Source organism: Taudactylus pleione, unplaced genomic scaffold (genome assembly GCF_031769625.1).
Source record: "Taudactylus pleione unplaced genomic scaffold, aTauple2 ptg000064l, whole genome shotgun sequence".
NCBI classification, from domain to species: domain Eukaryota; kingdom Metazoa; phylum Chordata; class Amphibia; order Anura; family Myobatrachidae; genus Taudactylus; species Taudactylus pleione.
The window spans coordinates 18358250-18380000 of NW_028284466.1; positions in this window are offsets into that span (position 1 = coordinate 18358250).

Here is a 21751-nt window from a genome sequence, read left to right on the forward strand (position 1 = left end):
TGGGTTTTGACGATTTGTAGTGAGAGAGAGGTTGCCTCCCTTAAAATTGATGAGATGATACAGAACTTTATTATCAGGGGTTATAACAAACAAATACTGCTCAAAGCCAAGGAGCATGCTTTACTAAAATCTCGTGATGATTTATTACACATGCAGAAATTGAAACATACACAAAAACGTTTTCCATGGGTACAACACTTTAATACAATTAGTGATAGGATCAATGGTGTGTCTAAACAACATTGGCCTATTGTACAAAAAGATGTGGATTTAAATCTGAGTGACACTAGTTTGATGTCGTGTTATACACGGGGTAAAAATATTCGTAACTGGGTTGTCAGAACTGACATCAGTGACATTGCTAAGAAGGAAGGTGATGGCTTCCTTAAACCTGGGATGCTTCAAATGTCTCAATTGTCTCACTTGCAGGTACATGATTACTGGTGATTCATTTCATCATCCCCATAGTGCGAAGAAATTTAGCATCAGACACAGACTGACATGTACAACTAAATTTGTTGTATATATGATCACATGTCCCTGTGGTCTGAGCTATATTGGGAAATCAGACCGCACACTACGTGAGAGGATGGCTTTACATCGCTCAGCCATTAGGGCAGCCATTAAATCGGGTGTCAGTGAACAACCGGTGGCAAGACACTTCGTAGAAGCACAACACAATCTAGCTACACTCCGTTATATCATCATTGACCATGTACCAGTTTGGTCACGGGGTGGCAATAGATCGCAAAAATTGCTACAGTGTGAGTTTTGTTGGATTCATAGATTGGGAACACTACAACCGAAAGGGCTAAATGAGAACTTGGGTCTTCATTGCTTTTTGTAGTGTGGGGTGCTATATTCTGTTGTTTATAATTTCCCTTATTATATTTTACCATTGGGTGATATTGAGAAGCTATCTCCATTGGATTCATTTGAGTATTGTACAATACTGCCATTTGCAGCAACCACGGATGTCTGTCCGGGAGGCTGCTTTGGCATTGATGTTCCTCTTAGCTATCAATTTCCATTATTTCTTATGTGTGGGCTTATAGTTGTAAATCTGTGCAGATTCTCCTAATAGGTTATTCCTCTGCATGCACTTTAATGATTAAGGGTTTATTGACTGCCATATGTCTGTGTTTCACATTAGTAATTCTTATATAACAATACCTGTTTTCTAACTAACTTATCATTGTTAAATTGTGCGAGTATTTTTGCCAAATTAGTAATATATATGTATTATCATCAGTAACCGGCCTGTTTTAGTGTTATTATTTGTATATTTTTAATTCACAAGTTGCCACGGCAACGGGTCACGCCCGTGATGTCATCAGTGGGCGACTCTGTACTGAACCTGGATGCCGCGGCGACTGCATGTGGTGTGGTGGAGGCTATTTATAGTACATTGTTCAAACTGTTTTTGTATCTTGAAAATTATGCATTAAAGCTTCGAAATGTTGATGTGAACTACCTGCCTCTGTGATCATTTTGTTTGGAGTGCCGCTGACTACGTTTGTCTATTTGGTCGCCGGTTCCCTGCTATCCTCAGAGGGCATCCTGATCTTTGGCTATTAGTGGGAGTGCTATCCACATTGTGTGTGTATATATATATATATATATATATATATATATATATGTGTGTGTGTGTGTGATCGAAGTAGACATTTTGATGTGGGGGTATGGAAATATCAGGGGGGCTTTACTTAGGCAGCCAAAATCCTGAGCCCCCTGATATTTCCATTCTCCCACTTCCTCTTAAACACAACACACATTCCCTCACAGTCACAGCACACCACACGCCATAGCTCATAGCATACTTCACACCACAGCACACTGCCCACCTCACTCTGCTCTGCTCTGGTGACCACAGTTGTGTTGCTCCCTTACATGGGCCCTACCCCAATCTTTCTCCTTGGTGGAACTGGCATTTTTAATTCAGCGCTGGCTGTGAGCAAATGACAGCTCGCGGACCGGTAGCCAATTAGGGGTGGCCACATGGCCGCTCCTGATTAGCTGCCGGTCTATTAACCTTGATTAGCTCATGGCCAGAGCCAAATTTAAACATGCAGCTGCTTGGTGACCAGCGCTGAGACAGTGATAGTCCCAGCACCGGCCTCCCCTGTTTGGCTGCCGCTCCATGAGCCATGATTGATTTGCGGCCATAGATAAATTTAAACAAGCAGAGAGCAGCCGCTTGTTGTGCAGCACTGGGACAGTCCTAGTGCCAGATGGGTGCCGAAGTGAAGTCACAGCATGACATACCATTTCATACCGGCCCACTTCAAGTGCTGAATATATATATATATATATATATATATATATATGTATATATATATATTTGACAGAAGGTGAAAAACAAGCACCTTATAGTGTAATAAATTCAATGTCATTGAAGTTAAAAAAAGGTAATTATTATGTGTACCATATAGGTTCAAAAATCAGGCATGTAGTAGTTTACTGTGGTACACACCCCCAACATTATTGTTATGCCCATTTTTAAAATTGCATTCGCTGGTAGAAAAGCTGGGCCACTTGCTCTGGTCTGCCCCCAGGCTGAAAGTTGCCAGCCAGCCCCTGGTCACCCCCAACACTTAGGGAACTTACCAGTTGGCTTATGAGGCCTGGAAGAGGTTTCTGTAGTCCTAAAGGCAAAGAGGTAAGAGCAGGCATTAGCACATGATTTTTATTTGGGGTCTTTATATTCAGGGTCAGCTCCAGTGGTCTGAGCACCCTGTGCCAGCCCGGTATGCTGTGCCATGCTATCACACAACCGAAATTGGGGGCATGGCCTCATTACTATAGGCCATGCCCCCTACTTGACGTTATTTGGAGGCATGCCCGCGTGGCACGCCTCCAAGTAATGTCAGGCTGGGGGTAAAGCCCAGCCCTCTGTCACTGGTTGGGCTTCCCCAAGCCCTCTCTCATCTGTGAATGGATGCCACGAGCATGCGTGCTGCATCCTTTCACATTCCGGGGGACCGGCACCGCCGCACAGCTGCGATGGTGGGGGTCCCCAAGCTCCCGATTTCACCACTCACAGGCCACTTTGGCCCACGGGTGGAACAGCGGGACAGTACTGTCCTGCTGAAATCGGGATGTTGAGGATGGGTGCGCCCTCTATACATAGCGCCACTTGCATTGGAATTTCATGGTGCTTTTTGTGTATATGAATTGGTAGCAATGATTTGGCTTACAGTTTCCCTCTGGATCTCTTGCCCAGTTACTTTGGTGCCAATTAATTTTGCATTGGTACTGCTACATTCACAGCTGCACCATGACAGGTTTTTGCTGTTCAGGATATAACTACAAGTCAATGGAAGTTGGAATGGTTTAAGCATGATATGCCTCTGAAAACCAGACATGAGGCTTCAACTGCTCACTGCCATTGGTAATGGGGGATTTTATGGACTTTAGCTGTTTTTGCTATCATGGGGACCTGGTACATTTTATAGATTTAATGTGCGTGTTAGTGAGAATTTAATTTAAAACTATTGGATGACAACAGATTCAGTAATGTGTAAATGAACAACAAAGTATACCAAAATGTAAGGACATTTAAACAATGATCAATTAGATATTTATATTATACAGTATATATATAAAAAAATAAATATAATAGTAAGACTATGTAATTGCCCAAATGTGTTTCAATACTGGTGTGTGACTTTCTTTGTAGGTATTTTGTGAGAAATAATCTTTTGCTTCTCTACAAATTTGCTTCTTGTTTCATAAACCCATGCACTTTGACAGAAATACTATATAAGCACACTTGCTGGTGAGGGTTGGGTACGGGATGCCAGCGCTCGGGATCCTGTTGGTCAAAATCCCAATGTTAGATCCCAACAGGTTTAGGATACCGACTTTAGTTGGTAGGTATCCTAACACCTCTCCTACCACTAACTCTCCCTCCCCAGTGCCTAAACCTAACCTCCCTCCTAGTGCCTAGTCCTAGCCTCCTCATTCCCGCACCCAAAACCTATCCCTCTCCCCTTAGTGTCAAACCCTAACCCTCCCCCTAGTGCCTAGCCCCACTACTTACCATTGGGATGCAGCGATCGGGATGTGGCATCATGATTCTAAGTGAAGGCATACCACTAAAGAGAATTTTGCAGTCAACCTTGGCCTTTTCACACATGTTTCTCATGATGTTTTGAATGTTATTGCCCCTAACAAAAATGCATAGCAGTATATCAACGCAACTAAAAAGTTACCTTAAAATCTTATCTATTCTGCTAACATGTTTGAACTTCCATGTGAATTAATTATTTACAGTACTTTTCATCTTATTCACGTAAAAATGTGCTCATTGGGAAATATTTTTTGTCTTTAAAAGCTCATGTGAACATTGGAGTTACCGGTACTATAATTATTAAAACTTTAAATTCTTTACTTTCTCATTAGACTGGTTTATGTGCAGATATTTATTTGTGACTAAATGACACAAAATGGTATAATATTGAGAAAGTGTCTAAGGCCTATTTTCTGCCAACGACAAGGTAGTTTACAAAATAACAGTTACAACATTTTCAAAAGTAGTGGTATATTGTTTCCAGTTGTTACTGGTACTCTATGACCTGCAAGGCACAGTAAAGACAAAACCTGTTATACTGACAAAAGGTCACAAAGAGGTCCAGCAAGACACAATGATGGGTGGGGGCCACAAAGTCAAAAACGTTGAGAAGAAAGTACTCATTGCAGTGTCCATGCTATCTTGGGCAAACCTGCGGGCAAGTACAAATTACCTTGCCCTGGTCATCATTGGGGGAATGATGCCCAGGGCAAGGAAATTTGTACTTGCCACTTCTCCCATATTGGTGCAACTGTAATGACCCATGGAAGAACAGCCTCTCCCCAAAATCAACATAAAGAGTCACAGTTTTGATTGCGCCATCAAGTGAATGTCATCAAGTGAGCAGAGAGTTAATTGCTACAGATATATGAGATTTTAGGGAATTGTGGCCAATTGTTCTACTAGGAGCCCAATTTTACTTTTCCCTATAGCTGTTTTGTACTTGCTGTTCAATGCTAATGCAAAAATCAAAAATACACCAAAGTAAGTCATAAATGTGTGCTTCTAAAAGTGTAGGCTTTCATACACAACCACTGCACTCTCTTGACACACCCATCAAAAACAGCTACTCAGTGCTTATTGAAACTCACCACCCAGTCACAACCCATAAATGCCTACTTTACATTAGGCTTTGTTAGCACAATGAGAACATTTTGTAATGACCCAAATATTTGGATAGTGGATATTTTAAATGCATAATAAAAAATAATAATTAATTACAATCTGCTATTTATTTGAGTAGTATTTAATACTGTTAAATCTTTGTTCCTACTGTATACAAATAAGATGTCTTTTAATTGTAACTCTCCTTAAATCATATTCACTTCTGAACTTGAACAGACTGCATAAATGAGGATGCATAAAGGAGAAAAAGGCAACTTATTTCAGACAAACTTTAGTTACAAGTTCAGGAATAGGTAAATAAGGAAAGTAATTTTGTGGAAGAATAAAACTTTGCTGAGCTGTAGATCTCACATTTCTTATTGAAAGCAAATAAACATAACTGTCTGTGTGAAATAAAGTGAGTCTGATGTACGAACAATATCTGAATTTTATGGTTCTTGCAGAATAACCATCAGAGAGCAGTGGAGAAGAAAGATGGTACTTGCCACAAATGAAACGAGTTTTGTTGGTAGTAAACTTTTGACATTATTTGGAAAGATCAAAAGAAATGTGGTAGCAGAACTCCATTTTGCATTCATGTTGATGATTTAACAATGTTTGAAGGAAGCTCAGCCAGATGCTATACTACCTTTTATATGCTCCACATGAATGAACAGACACCTGGAAGGAAATTAAGTGTCGTCAATAATGGGAAGAAAATGCCTGGGACTAGGGAGATAACTGTTCTTGCCGACAGTTCCTTTGACCTTAAAGATAATTTAACATTAAACATTTAGATCAATATGAATGATGCTTTAGAGAGCTTCTTATAACATGGAATGTATTTGTGTTTGCTGATTTGACAATAGCATTGAAGATGCTGGGAAATTAGAAATCCATCTGAATAGATTAGTATATTCTTCAAAACCTCTGCTTAAGGCTTGCCAAAATTATTTTTATATGTTATCTGGAGATAACAGGGCAGTCTATTTGCTGTTACAAGACAGATAGAGACTTGAGCAATACATCTTATGTTTTATAATTAACTGAACTGTTCCAATACAACCACTTGTAATGTAAGCAGATATTTATTAAAATATAGCACTTAGCCATAGCACACTGTTTACAGCAATTCTTACCTGGACCTGAAGGTCTTGAGTTAGGAACATAATATAATAGACTAATGCACTATTGTTCCCTATCCCATACTCCATTCCTTACCCCATCTTCCACCAGTGGGATGTAGATAAAGCCCCCTGTAGAAGAGAAATAGATGGTAATACTCTATGTCATTGTGCATCACATAAGAGAATGGGACATCGAGCTGAGAACCTAATTTTTTACTTAATTTTTTTTATTTTTTACATAGGCTGATGGACAGAGCCCCTGACTGATTCATTTGGATACAGGTTTTTATGTATAAAATTACAGCCACATTCTGCATATAGTGGTTTTGGTAGTGCTCCCAGGAGAATATCATTCCATGTGGCATTTCATTGATGTTATATTTATCAGTTGCAAATGTAAAATATATGTTTAAAGTTATTTCAGAGTGTGTTTATATTAGGTCAAATTTAAATAAAGCAGTATATTCTGATACAAAAAACTTCAGACTTATACAGTATATGCCTATATATGCTGTAATGTAAAGCAATACAAGTCTGTTCACATGCATGTAAGATTCAGGATTGCAAAAATCCCCCCTCCCCTAGGAAAACTCCAGCCCCATACTGACAGCACTAGGGCTCACCCCACAACCATGTGAAATGGGTTTGAGGTGACAAAGTGTTAACAAATTAAAAAAAAAGGTCTCAGCAAGCCTTGCCATGCCTTAGATTTATATTTACTAGGGCCCTGGGACTTGGAGAACCACTTAGTTGATATATTTGGGGGGGTCTCATACTTTATTTTATTAGCTAACTCACCAGCCACAGGAACCACTGTTTTTACAGGTCTCTCCGGCTGTTTTATGTCAACTAGCAACTTGTTACCTTGGCACTTAATACATTTGCCAATTTCTCTTCAATATAATGAAACATGCGGATATGCATAATTACTGTAGCTTATGTTTTTGTTGCTCACAGTTTGTGGTAGCTGGTGGCTGTAAATGCTGGATGTCCCAAAATTCCTGCTTTTCAATCCAGGAATGTACATACTTCTGAAGAAGTCTTTTAGTATTCAAACCTGGATAGAAAAGCAGGAATTTTGGAACTCAAAAATATACAACCACTAGCTAATGTTCTTGCTAAAGACTGGATGGACTTCTTTCACAACAAGCTGGTGATATAATTATCTGCTAACTGAAAATTATTCAGATTTACCTAACTTCTTTCTAACACCTGTTAACTTTAGAAGTTAGTTATTGGTACCCACTAATTTAGACATACCAGTTACCCAAGGGCCAATCTTGTCAGATTATACATTAAAATGCACTTTTATGAAGGCTTATGACAATCATTTAAATGTTATTAAGACTCCTTTTGCGCTGTATAACTAACCCCAATTTATTTTATGTCTATTGAATCTTTACCATTTTAAGAATTAGCAGAACTGAAATGGCAGATAACTAGCCACTACATACAGTAGCTTCCACTTTTGTTTATACCATCAATAAATAAACCTGAAATGTTAAGTTTTAAGCACTCACCTTTACTCACTGTGATATGCGCACCTCCACTCCCATGGGGTAGGCAGATAAAAAAGGGATGGAGCTCTTCAGACCTCAGACCCATGATTCAACGCATATTAAAACATAGCACGATTTGAAAACAGAATATATGAAAAACGAAACAAATTTGGTTGCAATTGACAAATTGTTTGCTGAACCATGGAAAAAATTATTTCTGATCCTTAAAACAACCCAACTTCTCAGCTCTGGCATTTGACATCTTATTTTCCTTATGCAACTATAGCTACTGTACAGTATATAGGGAAAAACATCACAATTCATTTGCCTATTAAAATAGAGTGCTTTTAGCTTAGTTGTACTGTGATTTCTTCTACAGTATGTCCTTGACAATGGATTTTAGTTGTCAAGTGACCTTTTGAAGTAATTACTTCTAGGGAGTTAGTGAAAGGCAATCACAAGGTAAGTTCTCCATAATATTGCATTACTTTGATTAATGTACCTAATATCATTTCAGTTGTTTTTTTTTCTTTCCTGCGGAACAGAAAGCATAATAAACTGAGCAACACACAAATGAATTAGAAAGTTAGTTATATTTTCTTTATATACTTTAAAAGATGAGATTGCTCACTGATATGGGCTTACTGTATACTAGTTTATATAATGTGGCATTTTCTAGACTGACTGTATACAGTGAAATTGGTTGCCATTAGTAAGGGGTTGACAAGCTAGTTCAGAAGTTCAGTGCGCCAAAACATAGCACAAATACAAACATACAGGAACTTGGCATAGCAATCTTTCCATTGTGTTGTTTATATTAAACAAAAATAACCTATTCTGTTTAAAATGACTACTCTTTGCTTATTCTGAATTAAATTAACCTCAGGAGTCTGTACACAATTCCACTTAGACAGTATTTTTTGGTCATGTCAGCTCATTTTGTTTGCTTGCCACAACCTTCCATGACAGGCAATCAGGCACGACATCTCTTCAGACGTCTTTCATACTTATCCAGTGAGATTTCTTGTTGCATGTGAAAAAACAAATGACACAGAACAAACTTTTCAGATCAGCAATGTACATTAATAAAAACAAAACAAATTAACTCTTCAAGCTGGCCATATAAACAAATATATGTGCAAATGCAATAGAGAAAAACAAAATCATAGTGACATTTCATACAAATTGAGGTTTGTGACAGAACATGCCTTTTCTCATGGGTGCAAATGTCTAGCAATACACGTTCAAGTTCCAATTTTGCTTCATTATCATTATGTGCATTTTGCAGAGTTTGTAGTCTATGGGGGAAATACAATTGTTTTTGCGCACCCAATCTCCCATCTAAACTGTGATAGGCAAAAGTAAGATTTGATTCCTGGAGGCGAGCACTGTTGAAGACCCACATAGTGTATCGGCCCATTTTGACAAAGTACATGGTCGAGACCCCTCCCACATTTCTTTATTTTGTGGTATCATTTTAGTTCCACCTTTATGGTGAAAAAATGATGAGGAAGATAGGTTAGCACGAGCAGAAATGAAAGCTATCTTTGATTTGGGGACCCTTGACCCTAAGGGTCTGAATACAGATTTTGGTCCTCCATTAATGCTCCCATATAGGACCATCTTCAAATAAGTTTTTTGATCACTCTTGATAACGCGATGTGTTCTAGATTTATTTATAAACCTTACTTGTTAGAAGAAGAAATGAAATAATTCACACCAATACAGATTCTAAAATAAATGACAATGCTTTTACTTCAAGACAGCTTAATCATACATGTATTTTGCCAGTGCAGAGTTACAACAAGAACACTTAGGTTATATTAGTAACAGTAGCGAATATTTGTAAAATACATTTGTGACAACAAGTGCAGCATACCAGTCATCCAATTTCATACATACGTACGGCAACTGCACCCAGCACCCTTGTTGTGTGCTCCCTCCTCCTTCCTCTGAGTGCTCCCTGAGTGCTCCCCCTCACTCTTTCTCTCATGAGCTTTATACTATAGTTTTTGGCTATACCTCCAGTTAACCCAAAAATGGCGAATATTAATGTATTTAATATTCATATGTACTAGACCATAATTGTTTTTATGTCCTAATCATAATATTGACAATATAATATGTTATCTTCAATACTTGTTCCCTGATTTAACTCTTTTTGTTTATTAAATCTGAGACCTGCTGCCTCCTAGTCTGTTCACGCTAAATACTGACATCTTAAAGATACAATTCTTATTGCTAACCACTAAGCAAGATGGCTGCTGCATTAGATACAAGATTTGCCTACTTTAAAGTGGATAGAGTAGGCCCTATCCACACTAGGCTGAAGCCATTCAACAAATATGGTCTTCTGCAACTCACACAACTACTCTATATACTCTTAATTGCAATAAAAGTAATAGTGATATACATAAGCATGCATATATTCGTGAATTGCTGACAAGACGTGTACAGTCCGCATATCCCTGTGTTATCAGTCCATCCTCTGAACATTCTGAACATAACTCAGAAGAAAGTTCATATCTCTCATAAATTGCATCGTCTGATTTCTTCTTAATGCATTGGAAATCTTCTTGAAGCATTTCACTAATACATAGAAAAATCAACAACATTATCATGACAAAAACATATTAACCTCCCCAATGTGTACATTATGTTGCTTAAGCAATTTCCAACTCATGCAAACTAGGTACTGGGGTTCAACCAGGTGAACCACCTGTTGGGAATCACACCATCATGTTTATTTGTTCTGCAAATTCATTTGTATTCAATTGCCCAATTAATTTAATTCAACCCTTTTATTATTATATCTTCAGTATCAGAAGAATTTGTGATGTATGTAGAACACTTTAACTCTTATACTGTTTGTAATGTGATACAATATCCTGAAGTTGCAGCTGTAAGGTATTGTGTGCTTCATTTTATTTCAGTGTTTTATTGAAACTCCCTTACCACCAATCTAAGAATACTGATATATATATATATATATATATATATACAGTATATACATATAAATATATATATATATATATATATATATATATGGTTTATTAATTCCCTATGTACCAAATGTTATTGTTACTAAATCTCAAACCAACCTTGTACCCTTGGGACAGTGTAGAGAGGTGCTTGTACTTTTCATATACCATTTGTATCTCTATTTTTCATTGTTTTTATACAGTAATTATTTTATATGTTTCTTTTAGATTTTTCTATTGTGTTACTCTTGCATTGAGTAGCAATGTTCCTATAAAATTCATTTCAAAAGAATTCACCGGTAACCATTTATAAGCCCTGTGTCCACACACATAATATAACCCATATGGTAGTGTCATGGTTTATTAGACAATGTGTTAGAAAAAGCATTATAAGGGACATTAAAACGGGCAACCTTTTGGTCCATGCTTTCTTCTTGCTTGTGACATGCTGCAATACGATGACTCATACATTCTTCTTTATTAGCTTTTGTGTATTTAATAATTTCTAAAAGATCCCCAAACAAGTTTCATTCTGTAAGATTGTATTACAAACACTGGTTCCCAAATAAGTACGTTCAACTCTTGTACATTTTTGTTACACATGATGTTGTCTTGATCATACCTTGGTACCTTGTTATTTTTAAACGTAGGGAACCTGTGACATTATAAGGTTCAAGTGTGTGAGTTCCACATAGTGAGTGAAGTGTTGTTTGATTTGAGTGCAATGAGATACACATTAGCACAACATTCCCTGAATGACATGGTGACTACATACCCAACAATCAACTTTATTGTTCCTCCTATGAGCTCATGATAAGTTTTAAGGGAAGAAGTATCAGTTTGTATAGAGGTGCTGTCTTTGCACCATTGTATCCCCCTTTTCTCTGAATTTAACCCACAGTATTTACATATACACCTTGGAATTGTGAGGCAAACCTTCATCCCTTTGCCTTACTGTAATGGCTCTTCTTTTCCAATATTTGACCAGATACATCTTATACCCAGTACCAGTATGAGTTCTTATTTACCTGTATTTTATTATTTTAATGTATTTCTTTTTTAAACTTTCTAATAATTTTTACATATGGGCTATTAAGAATTTTTCACCTTGGTCTTTTGACCATCCTCTGATCCGAACCTATGCCTGGTAGTAAAATGAGTGTGTGCATCTTTTATAGCTCTTAATGTGATTAATACCCAATCCCTTATAATTATGGGTTTTAAAATAGGAGTGGAGTCTACCAATATGACCCCGGCAGTACCCCTAGGATAACTCTCCACACCGTCCTCGTCAGCCACCATTCCTTGATAGCCCTCATTCACTAGAAAAAATAAAAAATGTAAAACTGCAACAAAAATAACTGCATCAATCAATGGATACACAGATACTTGATCACACATAGCCACCTTTCTTTTTCTTTGTCCACAATCCACAGAACACTACTAATAATGTCCCCGATTCTGTGAACCTTTTCTTGATCTGAACTGTGACTTTGTTCAGGCCCATTCATCAAATAAGTTCATTAGAATTTAAATCACATTCAATGTCTTTATCTGTGTTTTCTTTTGCTTTAACTGACCTCACCACCAGGTCGGAAACCTTCTTGCAGTGAGATGCGTGAATCCAATTGTCCTATTCAGCCACATCAAGGTTGTTAGCAGAACCTGGAACGGGCCTTGCCATCGATCTATGAGACAACCAGAACAAAATAAATTTCTCACCATCACATAGTCTCCAGGCTGGACTCCATGACAAGGTCCCTCTGGGAGTCTCATCATAAGCTTTCCTTGCTTTTCTTGTAAAGTCTTCAGATGCTGTGAGAATTGTATAACATAGTCCGTAGTTAAATCATATAACAGTGACAAGTCTGTTGCTGGACTTACAATAGGGATGGCCAGTTTTCCAATAAGTAGCCAATAAGGCACAGGTTAAGTGGCTGTTTTGGAGTGGTGTGAATGCTATACAAAACCAGAGGTAAAGCCCCCAACCAACTCAAGACAATCCCCACACCCACCTTAGCTAACCTTGTACTTAATGTTAGTGTATACACATTCAATTTTACTTTGTTTATATCCATATATTGACACATTGCTTGGAATACCTTCCCTGTAAAATGTGTACCTCTGTCACCTTTAACAACACATGGGATACTATTTCTGGACACAAATTCCTGCATTGCGAATGATGCTGCACATGATGTAGGATTTCTGTGACAACATCCAGGTCACTTCATCAGGAAACTGTGAAGTACTCACAAACAATAAATGGTTAGATAAATGCAAGGTATCCAGGACACATTGAACCTGCTAATGACAGTGAGATTAGTTTCAGGAAGGACACGGACATCAGCAATAATCATCAATTGCATTAGCTGAATCAGATCTAACAATTCACTTCTAGGGATTGGTCATAAACAAATTGTTGATTAGAATAAGCAGACATAGCTATAACGGTAAGCTTAGACATTAAATCAGCATCTTCAGAGACAATAGTCTGTGAGATACAAATCTTGGTATTGTTGATTAAAATAAGCAAGCATAGATATAGCAATAAGCTCAGGCATTACATCAGCATTGTTATAATCAGAGACATCAGTCTCTGAGGTTCACATCTTGAATTAAACAGAATAAAAAGACAAAACAGGAGAAATTACATTTCTATAGGAAATAGGTACGGGGGTTTGGGGAAAGAGAGCAGGCGAAGGAAGAAGGAGGAGAGAGCTGATCTGCAGTTGTGAAGGGGGGGTGCCATTGGCTGACTGCCATACTTCACTTTAGGTGTCATTGTGTAGTTTCTTATTGCTACACTGTAAAAAAATTACAATTGGTTGATTATATAAATTTGGCCAATTTGGATAAAATAATTATTTCTTTAAAAGCTTCTTAAACATACAAATTAAATGTGCCAGACATTTGGAAAGGTTCTGGTGACCATTTTGGACATATTCAAAACAAATGTCACACTCTCATCATCATACAAGTCTTTCTTAATTGCATCCATACTTGTCATTCCTAATCACATATGCAATTTTTATTATTATCCCTAGATCCCAAATTGCGCTAATCTAATTCCCCATCCTCTGGTTCCAAGCTCTAAACATTATTTTTTAAATTGACTACCCTCGTAACTCTGTAACTACAATCTACCTTGTGCCAGCCTGTCTTCTTTATCAGGGTTTAGCATGCTTAATTTACAATCTGCCCTCGTTATCAGATTTGTATCTATACTGTGCTTATCTGGCCTTCATTATCAGATTTAGCACTTTCACATCAATATTATCTGGTTATCAGATATCTGCAGATTGATTTTTCACTGTCTAGCCACGCGGACTTCTCCCTTTGCCTATAATAATGCCTATTACCTCAAACATGTATCTGACACATAACAAATCTTAAACAATATTTCATATTCTGGAATAAACACATCAATTTTACAACATATCATAACAAATCAGCAAAAACTGATCTATGTTAATCAAACTGTCTGCTAAATCTAACACAGCAAAATACAACAAGTTCAACACATTCTACTTTCAAGAAATTATTTTAGCATAATAGTTTATCCAATCCAGTAACAATTTCAGAACTCATTATATCAATAAAACATAATAATGCAAAGACAATCACTCAATTTCCAAATTTAAACACCAACTTCTTACACTTAACATTATTTCAGTGGAAAGAAAAAAAACCACAATAGATACCATTAGCACTTCTTATCTAACTTGGCGCACTGAAACAATATCGCACTTAAAAAATAAATTTATGAGCAAAACAACCTGTGCACTCTCTCCCTTTCCCTCAATCACTGATATAGCGGGCGTCAACTGCATGTATCTCGCTGTTAGGGCTCCAAAATTGATAACGCGATATGTTCTAGATTTATTTGTAAACCTTACTTGTTAGAAGAAGAAATGAAATAATTCACACCAATACAGATTCTAAAACAAATGACAATGCTTTTACTTCAAGACAGCTTAATCATACATGTATTTTGCCAGTGCAGAGTTACAACAAAACACTTAGGTTATATTAGCAACAGTAGCAAATATTTGTAAAATAAATTTGTGACACCAAGTGCAGCATACCAGTCATCCAGTTTCATACATACACACGGCAACCGCACCAAGCACCCTCATTGTGTGCTCCATCCTCCTTCTTCTGAGTGCTTCCCGACTGCTCCCCCTCCCTCTTTCTCTCATGAGCTTTATACTATACCTTTTTGGCTATACCTCCAGTTAACCCAAAAATGTTGAATATTAATTTATTTAATATTCATACATACTAGACCCTAATTGTTTATATGTCCTAATCATAATATTGACAATATAATAAGTTATCTTCAATTCTTGTTCCCATGTAGCCTTCAGCTGCTGCTTCTTGCAGACCAAGGCTGTCTGATTTAACTCTTTTGTTTATTAAATCTGAGACCTGCTACCTCCTAGTCTGTACATGCTAAATACTGACATTTTAAAGCTACAATTCTTATTGCTAACCACTAAACAAGATGGCTGCTGCATCATACACAGGATTTGCCTACTCTAAAGGGGATAGAGTAGGCCCTATCCACTCTAGGCTGAAGCCATTCGACAAATACGGTATTCTGCAACTCACACATCTAATTTATATATTCTCAACTACTTCTATATACTCTTAATTGCAATAAAAGTAATAGTGATATACATAGCATATATTCTTGAATTGCTGACGAGACATGTACAGTCCTCATTATCTTGTGTTTAGGGGTCATACGACTTGTCCATTTACACCCTGTATCATGTTTATTTTTTATATGATGGATTTTAGATGTACTATAATAATACTACTGTGATATGTCTGATGGCCCTTAATTACCTTACAATAACCATCTCCCCATTACACTGTCTTTCAGGGACTTTTTACAATATTCACTCCCCCTCCGTTTTTGGAGGTTGGGGTCATAATCTATCATAATCTATTTATATCCCCTCATTCCGATTGTATCCCTGGATGTTCATGTTTCTGGTTGCTAGCAACCTACGCCAGTTTGATTACTAGACATGTTCATCGGGTGGGCCGGACACTCTATATACACGTCAACAGTGACATCCCTGAAGTCTAACACTAGAGGCAGAAACATTCCACTTCTAGTAGTAGAAGACACCAGCATGTCATTTCCGGTGGAAGTTCATGCATTCCAGTGGGTGAAACACATTGCGCAGTCCACACACGAATACCTGTTTACAGGTAAGAGAGGCATCGGACACTTCACAGGATTGTTTTAAATGTATGTATTGTTGTATATTAATTGTATCACTCCCATGGAGATTCCCTGATATGAAAGAGCTGGCCAATATTGATATTAATTAATAGAACTCCACCCCTAACAAGGGGGGATGTATAAAGAGATGACAGATCCCCTAGCATGGTACACCTTGAGAAAGACCTTTGGTCGAAATGTGTTGGTTGGGGGAGTGATATTCCTCTGTGGATTTGCTTCTTGGACTGATTCATATACCCCTGAGGAATCCCTGATCCACAGTGGCACCATTCCGGAAGGTATCACTGATTTTTTACCATCTCGGGATCCTTTTTGGCATGGACTTTCCTGAAGCTTTATATATTGTGATTTTATATATTCATGATTACATTTATTTATTATTACCTGTGATATTGGATTGTTTATAAAGAAAGGGTGCTATACATCTTCAAGGGAGTATGGTATGCTCACCTCTATAAAGATGTTATTCTATATTTTACCTACCTATCTATACACAAAGTGGAGTACGTGTTCTGATGATGCATAAATTTGGGTCTATTTTCTACCCCCACTTTTGGTTAATATAAGTACAAACATCACCTCCTATGTTTATGTTTCCCACTTTATCTATTGGGATGATCTGAGGATGTGACAAAGGAATTATCATACTGTGTGGAGAATTGTCTTAAAGAAACCTTTACACGTGTACACCCACTTGTGTTTAAGTGAGTAGGGTATGTCCCCATGTTTTTTTTGTCGATAATACCACCTAGGTTGATGAAGTATTTCAGCTAAAGAAAACTTTATAAGCTTTCCCATGCTCACTGACTATGTGAGTGCAGTACGTGCATTTGGCCATTTATACTATTGGCTTGAGATAAAGATTAATGTATTGAGAAGGATTCTACACATTATTCTTTCTTTCTTTGTTTCCCCTTATTTATCCACTATTTGGAAAAGAAAGAAAGAGGACTTATTGATTGAAATTTATTCTCCTGGGTCTTCAACAGTGCTCACCTCCAGGAATCAAATCTGACTTTTGCCTATCATTGAATATTGGGGTGTAAGGTAGATTCTTTTTTAAGTGAGCTGCTGTTCTTTTGTGCAGTGAAGTGTTTTTATTGTTTGTATTCCCATCTAAACTGTGACAGGATACTGGGGGGCGATATTCAACTGATTAGGGCGTCCTTGCATTTTTGTGCATGTTGCACCCAAATAGACTTGGTTTAGCCACAAAGTGTCTAAACCCATCTAAAGTTCTGGTTCACACATCCAAACAGCAGTATAGCTGCCCAAAACCAAGACTTTTTGCCAACTTCTACTCACCATCTCAGGAGGGTGCTAGCAGAAATATGTGCACCTTCAATGAAAACAATTGGTTTCCCCATATGAATACAGCTAGGGTGATGAGGAAGGTCAATTAATTTTTGTTGCATGAAGTGTATAGGGGTAGAAGTGGGAAAATTAATACCAAATTCTACCAGTAAAACATGAAAAAAACTCAAGGCGAAAAGCAGAATGAGGTGACAATTCTGGATACCCTTTTTCTAAGGTACTTATCTCTTCCTTGAAATGAAAAACTATGGGCATTTTACTGTGGGCCATCTATGAGGCAAAAAAGTGAGCTGAACAGCAATGGCTGGCTGGCATCTCCACAAACTCCTGCGAGTCAGACTCATTTAAAACTAAACTTACATGATGAAGCTTTCTGTGTATTTCTATACTGCAACAATAGATGGTCTCTGTATAACTTTATCAGCAGCAATGGACCCAGTCTTTAACTAGTATATACTCTGTGCCTCTTGACTAAATGTGGTGAGGAGCACTTCAGCACTTAGAGGCATTGCTGCAGAATGCCAGCTTCCATCAAGCTCTGGATCCAGCAGACCATGATCATTTAGTTGCAGCTCATTCCTATCATTGTTGTCCAACAACACCTATGCATATAGAAGACACTCCACCTCTTTGGATTTGTGGGATTCCTTCAGTATTGCTCTTTATCCAATGTGTAGATGCTGGTCTAGATGCCATCTAGCCTTATAGGGCATATAGTGCTGAGGGATGCCATGACAACCATCAATCACTTTGACACCTTACAGATGAACAAAATATCACACACACTTACCAGGCACCTAAGAACAAACAGAATATATGGAAAACAGGGTCTATTGTTCATGCTATAGGTAAATACTGACATTGTTAAATACAAGGACAGAAATCAATGGTTGAAGGGTAAAATAAATCCATTTAACACAATCTAAAGCTGGACTGCCAGTTACAAAGGCAATCAAAACAAAACATACTGGTTAATTTTAGGTAATGACTGCTGATATAATGTATGGACACTGCTCACATAGTTATAAATGAGTATGGTACATAAGCATTGCTGATATTCTCACATATGGAATATGCTGCACTATATAGGAAACTGTTAATAATAATAATAATAATAATAATAATAATAATAATAATAATAAATGGCATAGATGGTATAAAGTTTCACTATGGTGAAAGGAATAGAGTGTATGAAAACTCTGATCTTGGTCTTATTCTAGCTCTGGGGTTCAATAGAAATGATTGAAATTCAAGATGGCCACCTCCTATTGACTATTTAAAGTGGCACATGTGCACTTCCTTCTATGAACCTGGGAGGCTAAACCTTGGAAATAGAAATTACACTGGCCAGCGGAATCGGTATGTTATGCTGCCGGACGTGAGCCCGGTGGATAAAATCCCAACGCTGGAAAGCTGGCAGATGAAGATCCCAACAAGGGAGGTAAGTAGGCTATCCCTAACCCTCTCCCCCTTAATGCTAAGCCTCCCTTAGGGGTGCCTAACCCTTACCTCCCCCCTAGTGCCTAACCCTAACCTCTCCCCAGGGGTGCCTAAACCTAAACCCCCTCCCCTTTCCCTAAACCTAACCTTCCCATGGGGGTGCCTAACCCTTACTTCCTCCTGGGGGTGCATTACCCTAACCCCCCTTTCCCTATCCCCTGGCATGCGGGTAATGATAGGCATTGATATTTAGATACCTATCATTAGTCTCATGCTGGGCTTTCACTGTCGGGAAGCCAGCAGCCGGCATTTCCACTGCCGGTTTCCTCACAACATACCTGGCCAGCTACCGGAAGTGACATCGGACCTCTCACTCTGAACTTCAGGAAGCCAATATACAGTAGACATTCATGTGTCAATTCACACTTGGACATGTATCTTTGGGAATGTGGGAAAGTTTTCACCTTCACTGTGTAACATTCTTTCTGTGTAATTGGCCATTTGAGACTTTGTTTACATTCACAAAACTTGAAGTTGATGCTCTTCCAGTTTAATTTTTTTACATACGTGGTTATTATTTGTTCTGATTAGTTAGGGTATATTAAAGGTCTGAGCTAGACTATTCTGTTATCTCCTTGATGAAGTCTACAAAAAGGTGACAAAGGATGAACTGCATTGGGCTATTCACATTTGAATATTTTCATTGGGACCTATACTTCTCTCTGGTGATCTCTGGGATTGATTCCCATCAGATAAGCCTATTTTATATTTTTAATGTATGCATATTACTTTTTTAATGTACCTAATAAACTTATTTTGAATATACTACAATATATTTTCTTCATCTATTCCCTCCTATTGGAGTGTGGTTAGGTACTGTATATGGAGGATGATGAACATTTTATTTCAGTGTACTGTACTTTACACTAATAATATATTTATTATGCCTAATATGCTGTATATGTTTTGGGTGGAGGCTCTATTATTTATATACATACAGTCTTTTGGAGTGGATTCCTTCACATGGTGATTCATCTTACAACCATTTGGCGCTTGAGCACTTTTGAAGTTGGTACTCAGAAAATAGCATGTTTCTGTTGTTATGAGTTTGTTACTAGAATTACACACTTTGTTTTTTCCTCTTTTTCTACTCAACAATTTACTGAGAAAAAGTTTAGAGTGACCCAATAAATAAATGAATAAAAGATTCATACAGGCCATTGTGGGCCTGATTTAGATTTGGGAATAAAGTAATGGGACCTACACACTTGGCGATGTGGTCATGATGTGATATTGTGTCCTGAATTCCCCTTGAACTCTCCCCAGCAGCTCCCAGGCAGTTGTGGGCACGATTTGGTGTTAAAAACTGTCCAATGTGACAAATGATCTATTGTGCCTCCTAACTATTCCAGTGTATCGTGACTGAGATTGTCAGATCTTGCCTACAGCATGGCAGATCTGAAGATGCGATGTACGACCTGCAGGGACGCGCATCGGCATCATGATCGTGAGTGGATACTCATGATTTGGGCATATTTTACACGATTTGTCGTCACGATGCATCGGAATCAGGCAAATGGTGTAAAATATTGCTAAGTGTGTAGGCACCTTATGACAGAGCAAGTGACTGTGTACCTGGACAAACCATGTTGCAATGCAATAGGTGCAAATACATACATATTTTTTTGCATGCAGGGTAAATACTGGCTGCTTTTGCATGTAGCCAACTAATGCTGGGCAGCTTTATTTTTACACTGCAATTTAGATTCCAGATTTGACACAGTTACCTGCTCTTTCTTACTCTATTCCCAAATCTGAATCAGGCCCTGTATCTGTATACACATGGTGCATGCACATCCATGAGGATTTTTTAGTTTGAAGTATACAGTATTTATGTTTTTGTCTCACTTAAAATGCTACATCTAGAGGGTGCCATTTTGTCTTTGTTTCAGATTCACCACTTCTTGAAACCACACAATTTTGACTACAGGGCAGTCACCTAGAATTTGGGGAATGTATTAAGTTTACTACTCAGGGTGTCGAATTACTGTGTACATTTAATAAAGAAAAATAGACTTATCTGATAACACTTTCCAGTCTTCCAAATCAAGGCATCCAAAAATGCCAGAGTATAATCTAAAATAATCTATAAATACACTACTCTGCAATACCGTAAAATAATATAACTTTTTATACAGAATATGAGGGACCCCCACTTAAAATATGCTCACAAATGAAAAAACAATATAGACTTGTCTAAATGTACTACATATGGAAGTATATCCTAAATTGTTTTCCCAAATCACGGAGAATTACTGTATCATTGAATTGATCTAAAATCCCAGGAAAAGTCTATGAAATCCAGGTAAAAGTCTACAAATGTTAGAAATACAGTGGAAGCCACCAACTTTTTTTTTGAGAACTTAATCAGGAGTGTAAAGATCTGACACCCCTGATGAAGTTCTTGAATAAGGTTCTTGCATAAGGGGGGAGAGTTCATGGCTTCCTTTAATGCCATAACCATGTTCTCTTATGAGATAAGAGAGGCAATGCTAGATGAAGGATAGATAGAGGATGCAGGAATTGAAAGGTTCTCTGCCTGCATGCATTATGTAGAGGCTATGTTTAGCACAGTGCATTTTATCTACTTGTGGGCCCTGTTTTGCTACCATCTGTGGAGATATAAACTTCTTAATGCAGCTGTGTGGGGTCTGTTCAGCCCTCCTGTGCTGTGGAGAAGCCAGGAAATGGTTGTGAAATAAGGTAACTGCCAAGGCAGTATTGAAGTTGTTAGAAACAATGGCTTCCTACATGTCTACCAAAATCATAAGTCAAAATGTAATCCTATTTTAACCTATAAAGGGACACCCAGTTACCAACTCCCTTGTAGTATATTATACTCACCCTTAACCTCCTGTAAAGTGGTGTACTTTTCTGCATCAGAGCCTCCACCC